This window comes from Mandrillus leucophaeus, unplaced genomic scaffold (assembly GCF_000951045.1).
Source record: "Mandrillus leucophaeus isolate KB7577 unplaced genomic scaffold, Mleu.le_1.0 Scaffold1039, whole genome shotgun sequence".
NCBI lineage: Eukaryota > Metazoa > Chordata > Mammalia > Primates > Cercopithecidae > Mandrillus > Mandrillus leucophaeus.
Genome location: NW_012098532.1, coordinates 166147 through 171714, shown reverse-complemented (window position 1 = coordinate 171714; position 5568 = coordinate 166147).

Below are 5568 nucleotides of genomic sequence, written 5' to 3'. Positions count from 1 at the left end.
GCTCACTGCAACCTCAGCCTTCTGGGTTCAAGTGATTCTCCTGCCTCAGGCACCCGAGTAGCTGGTAATACAGGTGTGTGCAACCACGCCCAGATAATTTTTGTATTTTTAGTAGGGACGGGGTTTTGCCATGTTGGGCAGGCTGGTCTCAAACTCCTGGCCTCATGTGATCCACCCCTCTCGACCTCCCAAAGTGCTGAGATTACAAGTGTGAGCCAGCATGCCCGGCCAGGGTTATGCTTTTTTTAAATTGACTCTGTGCCAGGTGCAGTAGCTCATGCCTATAATCCCAGCACTTTGGGAGGCTGAGGTGGGTGGATTACCTGAGGTCAGGAGTTCAAGACCAGCCTGACCAATATAGTGAAACCCTGTCTCTACCAAAAATACAAAAATTAGCCAGGCATGGTGGCATGCATCTGTAGTCCCAGCTACTTGGGAGGCTGAGACAGGAGAATTGCTTGAATCCGGGAGGCGGAGGTTGCAGTGAGCCGAGATCGTGCCACTGCACTCCAGCCTGGGCGACAGAGCATGATTCCATCTCAAAAAAAAAATTCACTCTGCTTATCTCTTTCTTTTAATTGGTATATTTAGTCCATTAACATTGAAGGTAATTTTTAATATATGAGGGATTCAGTCTGCCATTTTATTATTTGTTTTTTGTTTGTTCTGTTTTTTCATTCTTCTGCTCATTTTTGCTTACCTTCCTATAATATATTTTAGAATTTCATTTGGATTTATTTATACTGATTCTGAATATATTACTTCATATAGTTTTCCTAGTGGTTGCTATAGGTATTATCATATATATAAGTATACACACACACACACACAATTTATCATAGCCAAGTGGTGTTCAAATGAGTTCAGATTGAGTAAATTCTATTGATCTGTCTTCAAGTTTACAGAATCTATCCTCTGTCATCTCCATTCTGTTATTGAGTCCATCCAGTGAGTTTTAAAATTTCAGTTATTTTTTTCATTCTATTATTCTTTTAGTTTTTTTGTTTGTTTGTTTGTTTGTTTGAGAGAGAGAGGGTCTCACTCTGTCGCCCAAGCTGTAGTGCCGTGGGGTGATATCGGTTCATGGCAACCTCCACCTCCTGGACTCCTCCCACCTCAGCCTCCTGAGTAGCTGGGACCACAGGCATGCGCCACCATGTTTGACTAATTTTTGTATTAATTTTGTATATAAATTTTGTAGAGTTGCATTTTGTATTTCTTTGTAACTGTATTTTGTATTAATTTTTGTAGCTGCATTTTGTATTAATTTTGTATATAAATTTAATTAATTTTGTATATAAATGTTGTAGAGTTGCATTTTGCATTTTTTTGTAGAGACAGGGCTTCACCATGTTGTCCAGGCTGAGTTCTTTTTTAAAGTATCTATTTCTTTGCTGAGATTTTCAATTTTTCATTTATTTCAAATGAATTTGTAATTGATTGTTGAGAAGCTTAAAGGCCCTTGTCAGATAATTCCAGCATTCGATTCATCTTGATGTTGGTGTCAGTTGACTGTCTTTTCTCATTCACATTGTGGTTTTCCTGGCTCTTGTTATGATGAGTGATTTTCAATTAGTATCTTGGACATTTTGGTATTAGCAGGTAGTTACCCTACTTAGCATGTAGGTTCTGGTCTACTTTAGTGGGCCAGTGACAGTTTAGTCATTGGCCAATGACAGTTTAGTTTTCTGAGCCCATGCAATGTTACTTTGGTCGGCTTGATTTTTCTGCTATTCCTGGGGTTTCTGCTCAATCCTTGCTGGTTCTGTCTACAGGGGCAGAAGGTCCTTCCTTCTTTGAGCTGCATATTTTTGGTGGGTGATCTTCTAGGGGAGACAGTTGCTGAAGCCACTGTGTGTGAGTCTCCTTATGCTGTTGGGTGGAAGGAAAGGAGACACAGGGCTTTCTTCCTGCTACCAATGCAGGCAAATTGGGTTGTCTGCTGGTACCCCAGTTCTGGAGGGAGCACTGAGACAGCCCAGGACTTTGCTTGCTGCTATGAATAGGTTGGACCACCTTCTGGGGCTTTAGCTGTGGAGCAGGGCTTAGATCTCCCCACTAGGTATGTGTCTGGCTTCATCTTTCCCAGTCCTTTGTGTGTGCGTGCGTGCGTGCGTGTGTGTGTGTGTGTATGACTGTTGGTTTTAGGTTGCATGCCTCTTTGGCACCCAGTCTAGGAGTATACAGGACATAAAAAGAAAACTGAGGAAGCTCACCATGTCCTGAGGTTCCTGACCAGTCTGTCTTCTTCTTTCCTGCTTTCAGGGTCCTTTTATCATTGCTTATTGAATAATTGCTAGGGTATGGAGTTGCATTTGAAGGAGAGGAGCAGGGAAAAGTGAATCTATGTCATTTTGTTCCAGAATCAGAAGCCCCCAGTGTAGTTTTAAATTACATTTCTTTTAGTGTGAGTGAGGTTGAGCATCTTTTGATAAGTTTTTAAACCATTTTAATTTCTTTTTCTGTATTTCATTTTCTGTCAACTGTTAATATCATTTGCCTATTTTCATATTGGGCTGGGGGTCTTTGATGTATTGATTTGTAAGAGTTGTTTTCGTATTCACTAGGAATTGCAGATACTTTCCCTTTTTATCTCAGTTTACCTTTTGACTTTGACTTTGACTTTGTTTATGGTATGTTTTTGCCTTGCAGTTTTTTGTTTGTTTGTTTGTTTTGAGACAAAGTCTCACTCTGTTGCCCAGGCTGGAGTGCAGTGGTGCGGTCATGGCTCACTGCAGCCTCAACTTCCTAGGTCCAAGTGATCGTCCTGCCTCAGCCTCTCAAGTAGCTGGTACCACAGGTGTGCACCACCACGCCCAGCTAATTTTTAATTTTTTTTGTAGAGATAGGATCTCCCTATGTTGCTTAGATTGGCCTTGAACTCTCAGGCTCAAGCAATCCTTTCACCTTGGCCTCCCAAGGTGTTAGGATTACAATTGTGAGCCACCATGCCTGGCCTATTTTTTTAATGCAGTTAAATATATCAGCCTCTTCCATAGCTTCTGGATTTTGTGTCATTCTTAGAATCACCTCCCTATTTCAAAGTTTTCTTTTTAAAATCTCCATTTTTGTCTTCTACTACTTTTATGATTTCATTTTTTATTTTTAAATCTTTGGCTTATCTGGAATTCATTTTGGTGTAAGTTTGGGTTAGTGTATCCAGTTCTCTCAAAGCTTTTATTGAATAATCCATCATTTCCTCACTGCTTTGGAATGCTAATTCTTGTTTTGTTTTTTTTTAACTTTAAATTGTGGTTAAAACCACAACATAAAATTTACCATCTTAATCATTTTTATGTGTACAGTTTAGTAGTGTTAAGTATATTCACATTGCTGTGCAACAGATTTCTAAAACTCTTTCATCTTGCAGAACTGAAACTCTATACCCATTAAACAACAACTCTCCATTGAAATGTTACCATTTTATAACAAACTAATTTCCCATCTTCTTTATTCTTTCTGGACCACTGTCACAGCTTTCTAGAATCACCATAATTCCAATTTGTCATGTACACCATTGCCTGATTAATTTTCCTCGTGCAAGCTCTGACCACAACTCTTCTTCATTAAAAACCTTCAGAGGCCCTCTCTGACACTGCAATTGAGATTAAACCTCTGTTATACCCTTTCATAGTGCCCTGTACCTTTTCTTCCCATCACTTCTCATGATTTGTAATTTTAATTATCTGCATGATCACTTGACTACTGGTTATCTCCTTGCTAAGCTTGAAGTTTCATGAGAGCAAGGACAATGTGCTTACCACATATTCCCAGTGCTTAGCATTGTTCCTGGCACAAAGTAGGTGTTCAGTCCTTATTTGTGGAATGAGAGATTGTCCCTCACCTGTGGAATAAAATCTTAACAACTGCAGGATCTGATTCTACCCTACCTCCTCTGGGTCCTCTGCCCTTTGAGGAAGTCAAGCTGCGGGACATCCTTGAGAAAGCCTTGGGTTTTCTAACATTTTGTTCTTGTTTACATCGTGCCGCATTTGTTCTGGTTTACATCGTGCCCCGATTTTATCTTTGTATTTGTGCTCCAATTGCCCCCTCAGCCTGGAGTCCATGCCATCCACTCAAGCCCCCACCAGCATTGCTGCTTGATGGAAATATAGTTCATCTTTCAAGGCTATGGCTATCTCCACCACTGAGCTATGAGTTCCTGGAATGCAGGAGCAGAGTGCTCTCTAGTTTGTCCCTAGGGAGCAGCACTGCTCTAGGAGGTGCTCTTGGCTACAGATTTGTTCTGGGCAGCAAGCTCCTTGCGGGTAGACAGTGTTCTTTACTTGTGTACATCTGGGTACCTTGCCTCCTAGCCCCCAGGGCCTATTCCAGGCCAGGACTTGGAGTTGGCTTCAGGAATCTTCTAGTAACCTAATGAATGAATGTGTCTGGTTGTGCCTCTAGAGGTCTGAACATGACCTCAAGTCTCAAAGACTGAGACTTGCCTGCCTTTCCTCCACTGTGCCTTGTGGAGTTCTCTTACTCCCTTTCCTTCTCTAGCAATAAACAATTACTGACCCATGCCGTCCTCGTCTGCGCCTGTGCAGGGCCTTGACTCTCCCTTCAGGATGTCCCATGCCTTCTCCCTCCAAGCTCTCTGGAGAAGAGGTTGCTCAGTTGGCCACATTTCTGGCCGCTGGCACCAGGAGGCAGGATTGCCTTGCCAAAGTTCCTGCTTTCCCTCCTCATTCAGAAGCACCTTCTCTAGGTTTGATGGGTAATTTTATATGTCAGTTCGACTGGGCTAAGGATATCGATTGCTGGTCAGACATTTCTGTGTGTGTCCGAGAGGGTGTTTCCAGAAGAGATGAGCATGTGAATGGGTAGACTGAAGACAGAAGATTGCCCTCAGCAATGTGGGTAGGCATCATCTGATCTGTTGAGGGCCCAAGTAGAACAAAAAGACAGAATAAGGGTGAATTTGTTTCTGTCTAAGCTGGGACATCATCTTCTCGTGTTATTGGACCTCTGTGCTCCTGTTTCTCAAGTCTTCAGACTCAGACCAAGGCTTACACTATCACTATCCTCCACCTTTTCAGGCCTTCAGACTCCGACAAATTACACCACTGACTTGCCTCATTCTCCAGCTTGCAGACAGCAGACTGTAGGACTTCTCGGCCTCTATAATCTTGTGAGCCAACACATGTATATCTGTATGTCTCTATCCTATTTGTTCTGTTTCTCTGGAGACTCTGGTTAATATATTAGAGATGCTCAGGCCATTCCCCACCATCACCTGCCTCCCAGCCACACTCCTGTCACCCCCATGATTCCAAAGCAGCCCATCTCCCTCCTGAAGGCACTGGTCCCTGGCTCAAGCTTCTCCCCACCCCAAGGACTACTGCCATACTGGGAGTTCCAGAGCTTATACTCATAGAGATTAAGGGTGTCAGGCTGGGGACCAGGCGCTGAATGCAGCCTGCTGACCTATTTAATTTGGCCAGAATTGTGTTTTTTGAAGGCCCAAGCAGGGGAGGGACCCTGGGACCCTCCAGCCATTCAGAGTTCGGCTCCATCCACATCCTGTTATTCTGCTTCAGCCGCCATGCCTGTGTCCACACTGCC